This window comes from Aristolochia californica, unplaced genomic scaffold (assembly GCF_029961685.1).
Source record: "Aristolochia californica isolate CCGP_79_NKW_82.1479 unplaced genomic scaffold, dmAriCali1.0.hap1 SCAF_6, whole genome shotgun sequence".
Lineage (NCBI taxonomy): Eukaryota > Viridiplantae > Streptophyta > Magnoliopsida > Piperales > Aristolochiaceae > Aristolochia > Aristolochia californica.
This window is the reverse complement of record NW_027182257.1, coordinates 31,582,303-31,594,799: the sequence shown is the minus strand read 5'-3', so window position 1 is coordinate 31,594,799 and position 12,497 is coordinate 31,582,303.

Below are 12,497 nucleotides of genomic sequence, written 5' to 3'. Positions count from 1 at the left end.
AGTGAATAAATTTATTTCACGCACTAAAAATGAACATCAAAGTTTTGTTATCCATATTTGGGAAATTCCACTGGTACAAACCCTAATAACTTGGTGGAATTTTATAAGAAAGAGATTTCTAATTGATCCTAACATGTTTTAAATGTGGTGGATATGCATGCCTGAAACATGTTTATGATGCAAATGACCGACTGATCCAAAAATTTCAAGGAGTAGAAAAAATTAAATTCTACAGTTAACGTGCGGTGGGATATTTACCATAACAAAACAACCTACTTTTTGCCTACTTTAAAAAAAGGGGACCTAACAATCATAGATCATCTTAAATGTTTTGATCGATTAATGATGTATGATGACTATAATTTTTTTTAGAAATAACTTATGGTTTGGTAGTCAACACTCAGCTAAACCCCTCCTATTTTAAAAAAAGCGGACCTAAAAATCATCGATCATCAAAAATGTTTTGATCGATTAATGATGTGTAATGGCTATAATTTTTGTTGGAAATGACTATGGTTTACACTCAGCCAAACCACACACCATCCCCCCCCCCCCCCCCCCCCCCCCCTCTCTAGAGTCTTTTTGGAATTATCTCTCTTAGCATTTGTGCATTTCCATTTTGGATGTGCAATTTTTTTTCACATCTAAACTCGAGCTTTCAAGCTTCCATTTTTCTCGTACACAAAAAGATAAGGAAAATAGATCACAATAAAATGCAAAATTTAGAGGTAATGTATGCAAAAAATTGAAAGCCTTAATAAATCTAAGTGAAGAAAATTATTTCACGCACAGAAAATGAACACCAAAGTTTTGTTATCCATGTTTGGGAAATTCCACTAGTACAAACCCTAATAGCTTAGTGGAATTTTATAAGAAAGAGATTTCTAATTGATTCTTACATGTTTAAACGTGGTGGATATGCATGCTTGAAACATGTTGATGATGCAAATGACCTAATGATCCAAAAATTTCGAGTAGAAAAAATTAAATTCTCATGTTAATGTGCGGTGGGATATTTACAAGAACAAAACAACCCACTTTTTGCCTACTTTACAAAATGCGGACCTAACAATGATAGTTTATCGTAAATGTTTTGATCGGTTAATGATGTGTAATACCTATAATTTTTGTAAGAAATAACTTATGGTTTGGGAGTCAACACTCAGTTAAAAATCCCTCTCTCCCCTCTTCGGATGATTGCAAAATCCAATATATAAAAAACTAAAAGAGTTTATAATACTTAATAATCACAAAAACTTTTTGGAATTATCTCTCTCAGTATTTGTACATTTCATTTTGGATGTTCAATTTTTTTTTCAAATCAAAACTTGAGTTTGTACTCTCCCATTTTTATAGTAAACAAAACGATAAGGCAAATAAATCACAAATAAATAAAAATTTTCAAGTTTATGTTTGCAAAAAATTTAAAGCTATAATAAATGTAAGTGAAGAAAATTATTTCACACACTAAAAATGAACACCAAAGTTTTGTTATCCATGTTTGGGAAATTCCACTAGTACAACCCCTAATAGCTTGGTGGAATTTTATGAGAAAGAGATTTCTAATTGATCCTAACATGTTTTAAATGTGGTGGTTATGCATGCCTAAAGCATGTTGGAGATGCAAATGACCAAATGATCCAAATATTTAAAGGAGTAGAAAAAATTAAATTCTCAAGTTAACGTGCGGTGGGATATTTGCCAGAGGCCTATAACCACTTTTTGCCTATTTTACAAAACGCGGACCAAACAATCATAGATCATCAAAAATGTTTTTATCGATTAATGATGTGTAACGGCTATCATTTTTGTTAGAAGTGACTCATGGTTTGGGATTCAACAATCACAAATGCCACGCCCCTCCTCTTCCGATTATTGAAAAACCCAATATTTCAAAAACTAAAAGAGTTTGCAATCCTTAAAAATCACATATACTTTTTTGAATTATATCTCTCAGCATTTGTGCATTTCCATTTTGGATGTTCATTTTTTTTCAAATCCAAACTTGAGTTTTCACTCTTCTATTTTTCTCTTAAACAAAAAGATAAGGCAAAAAGACCACAACAAAATGAAAATTTTAGAGTTTATGTATGCAAAAAATTGAAAACTACAATAAATTTAAGTGAAGAAAATTATTTCACGCACTAAAAATGTACACCAAAGTTTTGGTATCCATGTTTGGGAATTCCACTAGTACAACCCATAATAGCTTGGTGGAATTTTATAAGAAAGAGATTTCTAATTGATCCTAACATGTTTTATATGTTGTGGATATGCATGCCTAAAACATGTTGAAGATGTAAATGACCTAATGATCCAAAAATTTGACGGAGTAGAAAAAATTAAATTCCCAAGTTAACGTGCGGTAGGAAATTTACCATAGCCAAACAACCCACTTTTGGCCTATTTTATAAAAAACGGACCTAACAACCATAGATCATCGTAAATGTTCTGATCAATTAATGATGTGTAATGGCTTTAATTTTTGTTAGAAAAGACTTATGGTTTCTGAGTCAACACTCAGTTAAAAAGGCCTCACCACCCCCCCCCCCCCCCCCCCCCTCTTCCGATGATTGTGAAACCCAATATATAAAAACTAAAAGATTTTATAATCCTTAAAAATCATAGATACTTTTTGGAATTATCTCTTTCAACATTTGTGCATTTCCATTTTGGATGTTCAATTTTTTTTCAAATCCAAACTTGAGTTTTCACTTTTCCAATTTTCTCGTAAACAAAAAGATAAGGCAAAAAGACCACAACAAAATAAAAAATTTTAGAGTTTAAGTATGCAAAAAATTGAAAACTACAATAAATTTAAACCAAGAAAATTATTTCACGCACTAAAAATGTACACCAAAGTTTTGGTATCTATGTTTGGGAAATTCCACTTGTACAACCCATAATAGCTTGGTGGAATTTTATAAGAAAGAGATTTCTAAATGATCCTAACATGTTTTAAATGTAGTGATATGCATGCCTGAAACATGTTGAAGATGTAAATGACCTAATGATCCAAAAATTTGAAGGAGAAGAAAAAATTAAATTCTCAAGTTAACGTGCGGTGGGAAATTTACCATAGCCGAACAACCCACTTTTGGCCTATTTTACGAAAAGCGGACCTAAAAATCATAGATCATCGTAAATGTTCTGATCAATTAATGATGTGTAATGACTATAATTTTTGTTAGATACGACTTATGGTTTTGGAGTCAACACTCAGTTAAAAATGCCCCCCCCCCCCTCCTCTTCCGATGATTGGGAAACCCAATATATAAAAAACTAAAAGAGTTCACAATCCTTAAAAATCACAGATACTTTTTGGAATTATCTCTCTCAACACTTGTGCATTTCCATTTTGGATGTTCAATTTCTTTTCAAATCCAAACTTGAGTTTTCACTCTTCCATTTTTCTCGTAAACAAAAAGATAAGGCAAATAGACCACAACAAAATAAAAAGTTTAGAGTTTATGTCTGCAAAAAATTGAAAACTACAATAAATGTAAGTGAAGAAAATTATTTCACGCACTAGAAATGTACACCAAAGTTTTGGTATCCATGTTTGGGAAATTCCACTAGTACAACCCATAATAGCTTGGTGGAATTTTATGAGAAAGAGATTTCTAATTGATCCTAACATGTTTTAAATGTGGTGTATATGCATGCCTGAAACATGTTGAAGATGTAAATGACCTAATGATCTAAAAATTTGGAGTAGAAAAAATTAAATTCTCAAGCTAACGTGCGGTGGGAAATTTACCATAGCCAAACAACCCTCTTTTGGCCAATTTTACAAAAAGCAGACCTAAGAATCATAGATCATCGTAAATGTTCTTATCGATTAATATTTTTAATGGCTATAATTTTTGTACATAATGACTTATGGTTTGGGAGTCAACACTCAGTTATAAATGCCATGCCCTCCCGCTTCTGATGATTGCAAAACCCAAAATATAAAAAAGTAAAAGAACTTACAATGCTTAAAAATCACAAATACCTTTAGGAATTACCGCTCTCAGCTTTTATGCTTTTCCATTTTGGATGATCAATTTTTTTTCGAATCCAAACTTGAGTTTTCACTCTCCCATTTTTCTCATTAAATATAAGTAAATAGATCACAACAAAATAAAAATTTAAGAGTTTATGTATGCAAAAAATTGAAAACTATTATAAATGTAAGTGAAGAAAATTATTTCACACACTAAAAATGAACACCAAAGGTTTGTTATCCATGTTTGGGAAATTCCACTAGTACAACCCTTAATATCTTGGTGGAATTTTATAAAAAAGAGATTTCTAATTGTTCCTAACATCTTTTAAATGTGGTGGATATGCCTGAAACATGTTGAAGATGCAAATGACCAAATGATCCAAAAATTTCGAGTAGAAAAAATAAAATTCTCAAGTTAATGTGAGGTGGGATATTTACAAGAGCAAAACAATTCAGTTTTTGCCTATTTTACAAATCCTGGACCTAACAATCATAGTTCATCGTAAAAGTTTTGATCGATTAATGATGTGTAACGACCATAATTTTTGTTAGAAATGACTTTTGGTTTGGTAGTCAACACTCAGTTAAAAATACGAAACCCAATATATAAAAAAGTAAAAGAGTTTACAATCATTAAAAATCACAGATACTTTTTGGAATTATCTCTCTCAACACTTGTGCATTTCCATTTTGGATGTTCATTTTCTTTTCAAATCCAAACTTGAGTTTTCATTCTTCTATTTTTCTCGTAAACAAAAAGATAAGGCAAAAAGACCACAACAAAATAAAAATTTTAGAGTTTATGTCTGTAAAAAATTGAAAACTACAATAAATGTAAGTGAAGAAAATTATTTCACGCACTAAAAATGTACACCAAAGTTTTGGTGTCCATATTTGGGAAATTCCACTAGTACAACCCATAATAACTTGGTGGAATTTTATGAGAAAGAAATTTCTAATTGATCCTAACATATTTTAAATGTGGTGTACATCCATGCCTAAAGCAAGTTGAAGATGTAAATGACCTAATGATCCAAAAATTTGGAGTAGAAAAAATTAAATTCTCAAGCTAACGTGCGGTGGCAAATTTACCATAGCCAAACAACCCTCTTTTGGCCAATTTTACAAAAAACGGACCTAACAATCATAGATCATCGTAAATGTTCTGATTGATTAATGATCTGTAATGGCTATAATTTTTTTACATAATGACTTATGGTTTGGGAGTCAACACTCAGTTATAAATGCTATGCCCTCCCGCTTCTGATGATTGCAAAACCCAATATATAAAAAACTAAAAGAATTTACAATGCTTAAAAATCACAGATACCTTTAGGAATTACCGCTCTCAGCTTTTGTGCATTTCCATTTTGGATGTTCAATTTTTTTTCGAATCCAAACTTGAGTTTTCACTCTCCAATTTTTCTCATTAAAGATAAGGCAAAGCGATCACAACAAAATGAAAATTTAAGAGTTTCTGTATGCAAAAAAATTGAAAACTATTATAAATGTAAGTGAAGAAAATTATTTCACACACTAAAAATGAACACCAAAGGTTTGTTATCCATGTTTAGGAAATTCCACTAGTACAACCCTTAATATCTTGGTGGAATTTTATAAAAATGAGATTTCTAATTGTTCCTAACATCTTTTAAATGTGGTGGATATGCATGCCTGAAACATGTTGAAGATGCAAATGACCAAATGATCCAAAAATTTTGAGTAGAAAAAATAAAATTCTCAAGTTAACGTACGGTGGGATATTTACAAGTGCAAAACAATTCAGCCTATTTAACTAATCCCGGACCTAACAATCATAGATTATCGTAAATGTTTTGATCGATTAATGATGTCTAACGGCCATAATTTTTGTTAGAAATGACTTATGGTTTGGGAGTCAACACTCATTTAAAAATGCTTGGCCCCCCTCTTCTGATGATTACAAAACCCAATATATAAAAAACAAAAGGATTGTATAATCTTTTAAAAACATAGATACTTTTTGGAAGTATCTCTTTCAACATTTGTTTATTTCCATTTTGGATGTTCAATTTTTTTTCAAATCCAAACTTAGTTTTCACTCTCCCATTTTTCTCGTAAACAAAAAGATAAGGGAAATAGATCACAACAAAATGACAATTTTAGAGTTTATGTATGAAAAAATTGAAATCTATAATAAATGTAAGTGAAGAAAATTATTTCACGCCCTAAAGATGAACACAAAAGTTTTGTTATCCATGTTTCGGAAATTCTACTAGTACAACCCTTAATTGCTTGGTGGAATTTTATAAGAAAGAGATTTCTAATTGATCCTAACATGTTTTAAATGTGGTGGATATGCATGCCTAAAACATGTAGAAGATGCAAATGACCTAATGATCCAAAAATTTCTACGAGTAGAAAAAATCAAATTCTCAAGTTAACGTGTGGTGGGATATTTACTAGAGCCATACAACCCTTTTTTTTTGCCTATTTTACAAAACGCGAACCTAACAATCATTCATCACCACAAATGTTTTGATTGATTAATGATGTGTTACGGCTATAATTTTTGTTATAAATGACTTATGGTTTGGGAGTCAACGCTCAGTTAAAAATGCGCACCCCCTCCCCCTCTCCTCTTCTGATGAATCCGAAACCACCAATATAAAAAACAAAAAGATTATAAAATCCTTAAAAATGAAAGAAACTTTTTGGAATTATCTCTCTCAGCATTTGTACAATTCCATTTTGGATGTTAATTTTTTTTTTAAATCCAAACTTGAGTTTTCACTCTCCCATTTTTCTTGTAAACAAAAAGAAAGGCAAATAGATCACAAAAAAATGAATATTTTAGAGTTTAAATATGCAAAAAATTGAAAACTATAATAAATGTAAGTGAAGAAAATTATTTCACGCACTAAAAATGAACACAAAAGTTTTGTTATCCATGTATGGGAAATCCCACAAGTACAACCCCTAATAGCTTGATGAAATTTTATAAGAAAGAGATTTCTAATTGATCCTAACATGTTTTAAATGTGGTGGATATACATGCCTAAAACATTTTGAAGTTGCAAATGACCTAATGATCCAAAAATTTCAAGGAGTATAAAAAATTAAATTCTCAAGTTAACGTGCGGTGGGATATTTACCAAAGCCAAACAACAAATTTTTTGCCTATTTTAAAACGTGGACCTAACAATCATATATCATCGTAAATATTTTGATCGATTAATGATGTGTAATGGCTATAATTTTTGTTAGAAATGACTCATGGTTTGGGAGTCAATACTCAATTAAAAATGCCTTCCCACCCCTCTTCCCAAGATTGCGAAACCAAATATATAAAAATAATAAAAGAGTTTTCAATCCTTAAAAATCACATATTCATTTTTGAATTATCTCGCTCATCGTTTGTGCATTACCTTTTTGGATGTTCAATTGTTTTTAAAATCCAAACTTGAGTTTTCACTCTCCCATTTTTCTCGTAAAGGAAAAGATAAGGCAAAAAGATCAAACCAAAATGAAAATTTTATAGTTTATGTATGCAAAAAATTGAAAACTATAATAAATTTAAGTGAAGAAAATTATTTCAAGCACTAAAAATGAACATCAAATTTTTGTTATCCATGATTGAGAAATTCCACTAGTACAACCCTTAATATCTTGGTGGAATTTTATAAGAAAGAGATTTCTAATTGATCCTAACATCTTTTAAATGTGGTGGATATGCATGCCTGAAACATGTTGAAGATGCAAATGACCAAATGATCCAAAAATTTCGAGTAGAAAAAATAAAATTCTCAAGTTAACGTACGGTGGGATATTTACAAGAGCAAAACAATTCAGCCTATTTAACTAATCCCGGACCTAACAATCATAGATTATCGTAAATGTTTTGATCGATTAATGATGTCTAACGGCCATAATTTTTGTTAGAAATGACTCATGGTTTGGGAGTCAACACTCTATTAAAAATGCCTCGCCCCTCCTCTTCCTATGATTGCAAAACCCAATATTTAAAAAACTAAAAGAGTTTACAATCCTTAAAAATCACAGATACTTTTTTGTATTATCTCACTCAGCATTTGTGGATTTCTATTTTAGACGTTTAATTTTTTTTCAAATCCAAACTTGAGTTTTCATTCTCCCATTTTTCTCGTAAAAAAAAAAAAGAAAGGCAAAAAGATCACAACAAAATGATAATTTTAGAGTTTATGTATGCCAAAATTTGAAAACTATAATAAATCTAAGTGAGAAAATTATTTCATGCCCTAAAGATGAACACCAAAGTTTTGTTATCCATGTTTGGGAAATTCCACTAGGACAACCCCTAATAGCTTGGTGGAATTTTATAAGAAAGAGATTTTTAATTGATCCTAACATGCTTTAAGTGTGGTGGATATGCATGCCTGAAACATGTTGAAGATGCAAATGACCTAATTATCACAAAATTTCTAGAATTAGAAAAAATGAAATTCTCAAGTTAACATGCAGTACGATATTTACCAGAGCCAAACAACCCACTTTTTGCCTATTTTAAATAAAGGCGACCTAACAATCATAGATCATCGTAAATGTTTTGATGGATTAATGATGTGTAACTGCTATAAGTTTTGTTAGAAATGACTTGGTGTTTGGGAGTCAACACTTAGTTAAAAATGCCTCCCCCCCTCTTCCGATGATTGCAAAACCCAATATATAAAAATCTAAAAGACTTTACAATTCTTAAAAATCACAGATACTTTTTTGGAATTATCTCTCTCAGCATTTGTGCATTCCCATTTTTAATGTTAATTTTTTTTTTAAATCCAAACTTGAGTTTTCACTCTCCCATTTCTCTTGTAAACAAAAAGATAAGGCAAATAGATCACAAAAAAATGAAAATTGTAGAGTTTATGTATGCAAAAAATTGAAAACTTTAATAAATGTAAGTGAAGAAAATTATTTCACGCACTAAAAATGAACACAAAAGTTTTGTTATCCATGTTTGGGAAATTCCACTAGTACAACCCCTAATAGCTTGGTGGAATTTTATAAGAAAGAGATTTCTTATTGATCCTAATATGTTTTAAATGTGGTGGTTATGCATGCCTGAAACATGTAGAAGATGCAAATGACCTAATGATCCAAATAATTTCAAGGAGTAGAAAAAAATAAATTCTCAAGTTAACGTGTGGTGGGATATTTACTAGAGCCATACAACCCTTTTTTTTGCCTATTTTACAAAAAACGGACCTAACTATCGCAGGTCACCATAAATGTTTTGATTGATTAATGATGTGTAATGACTATAATTTTTGCTAGAAAGGACTTATGGTTTGGGAGTCAACACTCATTTAAAAATGCCTCGCCCCCCCTCTTTCGATGATTGGAAAACATAATATATAAAAAACTAAAAGAGTTTACAATCCTTAAAAATCACAGATACTTTTTTGGAATTATCTCTCTCAACATTTTTGCATTCCCATTTTTAATGTTAATTTTTTTTAAATCCATACTTGAGTTTTCACTCTCCCATTTCTCTTGTAAAAAAAAAGATAAGGCAAATAGATCACAAAAAAATGAAAATTGTAGAGTTTATGTATGCAAAAAATTGAAAACTTCAATAAACGTAAGTGAAGAAAATTATTTCACGCATTAAAAATGAACACAAAAGTTTTGTTATCCATGTATGGGAAATCCCACTAGTACAACCCCTAATAGCTTGGTGAAATTTTATAAGAAAGAGATTTCTAATTGATCCTAACATGTTTTCAATGTGGTGGATATACTTGCCTGAAACATGTTGAAGTTGCAAATGACCTAATGATCCAAAAATTTCGAGTATAAAAAATTAAATTCTCAAGTTAACGTGCGGTGGGATATTGACCATAGCCAAACAACAAATTTTTTGCCTATTTTAAAACGTGGACCTAACAATCATATATCATCGTAAATATTTTGATCGATTAATGATGTGTAACGGCTATAATTTTTGTGAGAAATGACTCATGGTTTGGGAGTCAACACTCAATTAAAAATGCCTTGCCACCCCTCTTCCCAAGATTGCGAAACCAAATATATAAAAAAACTAAAAGAGTTTACAATACTTAAAAATCACATATTCGTTTTTGAATTATCTCGCTCATCGTTTGTGCATTACCTTTTTGGATGTTCAATTTTTTTTCAAATCCAAACTTGAGTTTTCACTCTCCCATTTTTCTCGTAAAGGAAAAGATAAGGCCAAAAGATCAAACCAAAATGAAAATTTTAGAGTTTATGTATGCAAAAAATTGAAAACTATAATAAATTTAAGTGACGAAAATTTTTTCAAGCACTAAAAATGAACATCAAATTTTTGTTATCCATGATTGGGAAATTCCACTAGTAAAACCCTAATAGCTTGGTGGAATTTTATGAGAAAAAGATTTGTAATTGATCTTAACATGTTTTGAATGTGGTGGATATGCATGCCTGAAACATGTTGAAGATGTAAATGATCTAATGATCCAAAAATTTGTAGGAGTAGAAAAAATTAAATTCTCAAGTTAACGTGAGATGGGATATTTACCAGGGCCATACAACCCTTTTTTTTTGCCTATTTTACAAAAAGCGCACCTAACTATTGTATATCACCATAAATGTTTTGATTGATTAATGATGTGTAACGACTATAATTTTTGCTCGAAAGGACTTATGGTTTGGGAGTCAAAACTCATTTAAAAATGCCTCGCCCCCCCTCTTTCGATGATTGCAAAACACAATATATAAAAAACTAAAAGAGTTTACAATCCTTAAAAATCACAGATACTTTTTGGAATTATCTCTACCAGCATTTGTGCATTTTCATTTTCGATTTAATTTTTTTTTCAAATCCAAACTTGAGTTTTCACTCTCCCTTTTTTCTCGTAAACAATAAGATACGGCAAATAAACCACAAAAAAATGAAAATTTTAGAGTTTATGTTTGCAAAAAATTTAAAACTATAATAAATGTAAGTGAAGAAAATTATTTCACGCACTAAAAATGAACACAAAAGTTTTGTTATCGACGTTGAGGAAATTCCACTAGTACAACCCCTAATAGCTTGGTGGAATTTTATGGGAAAGAAATTTTTAATTGATCCTTACATGTTTTAAATGTGGTGGATATGCATAACTGAAACATGTTGAAGATGCAAATGACATACTAATCCAAAATTTTCTAGGAGTAGAAAAAATTAAATTCTAAAGTCAATGTGCGGTGGGATATTTACCAAAGGCAAACCACCCACTTTTTGCCTATTTTAAAAAACGCGGACCTAACAATCATAGATCATCGTAAATATTTTGATATTTTAATGATGTGTCATTGCTATCATTTTTGTTATAAATGACTCATGGTTTGGGAGTCAATACTCTGTTAAAGGTGCCTCGCTCCCCCTCTTCTGATGATTGCAAAACCCAATATTTAAAAAACTAAACGAGTTTACAATCCTTAGAAATCACAGATACTTTTTTGAATTATCTCACTCAGCATTTGTACATTTTATTTTTGGATGTTAAATTTTTTTTCAAATCCAAATTAGAGTTTGCACTCTCCCATTTTTCTCATAAAAAAAAAGGTAAGGCAAAAAGTTCACAACAAAATGAAAATTTTAGAGTTTATGTTTGCAAAAAATTGAAAACTATAATAAATTTAAGTGAAGAAAATTATTTCACGCACTAAAAATGGTCACCAAAGTTTTGTTATCCATGTTTGGGAAATTCCACTAGTACAACACCTAATAGCTTGCTAGAATTTTATAAGAAAGAGATTTCTAATTGATCTAACATGTTTTAAATGTGGTGGATATGCATGCTTGAAACATTTTGAAGATTTAAATGACCTATTGATCCAAAAATTTCTAGGAGAAGAAAAAATTAAATTCTCAAGTTAATGTGCGGTGGGAAATTTACCATAGCTAAACATTTTTTCTCGTAAACAAAAAGATAACGCAAATAGATCTCAACAAAATGAAAATTTTAGAGTTTATGTATGAAAAAACTTGAAAACAATAATAAATGTAAGTGAAGAAAACTATTTCACACCTTAAAGATGAATACCAAAGTTTTGTTAACCTGTTTGGAAAATTCCACTAGTACAACCCCTAATAGCTTGGTGGAATTTTTTAAGAAGGAGATTTCTAATTCATCCTAACAAGTTTTAAATGTGGTGGATATGTATGCCTAAAACATGTTGAAGATGAAAATGACATAATGACCCCAAAATTTCAAGGAGTAGAAAAAATAAAATTCTCAAGTTATCGTGCAATAGGATATTTACTCGAGCCAAACAACCCACTTTTTGCCTATTTTTTTTTAAAAAATGACCTAACAATCATAGATCATCGTAATTTTTTTGAATGATTAATGATGTGTAACAGCTATAATTTTTGTTAGAAATGACTTATGGTATGGGAGTCAATACTCGGTTAAAAATGCCTCCTCCCCCCCCCCCCCCCCCCCCCCCCCCCCTCCCTCCCCCCCCTCTTCCGATGATTGTGAAACCCAATATTTAAAAA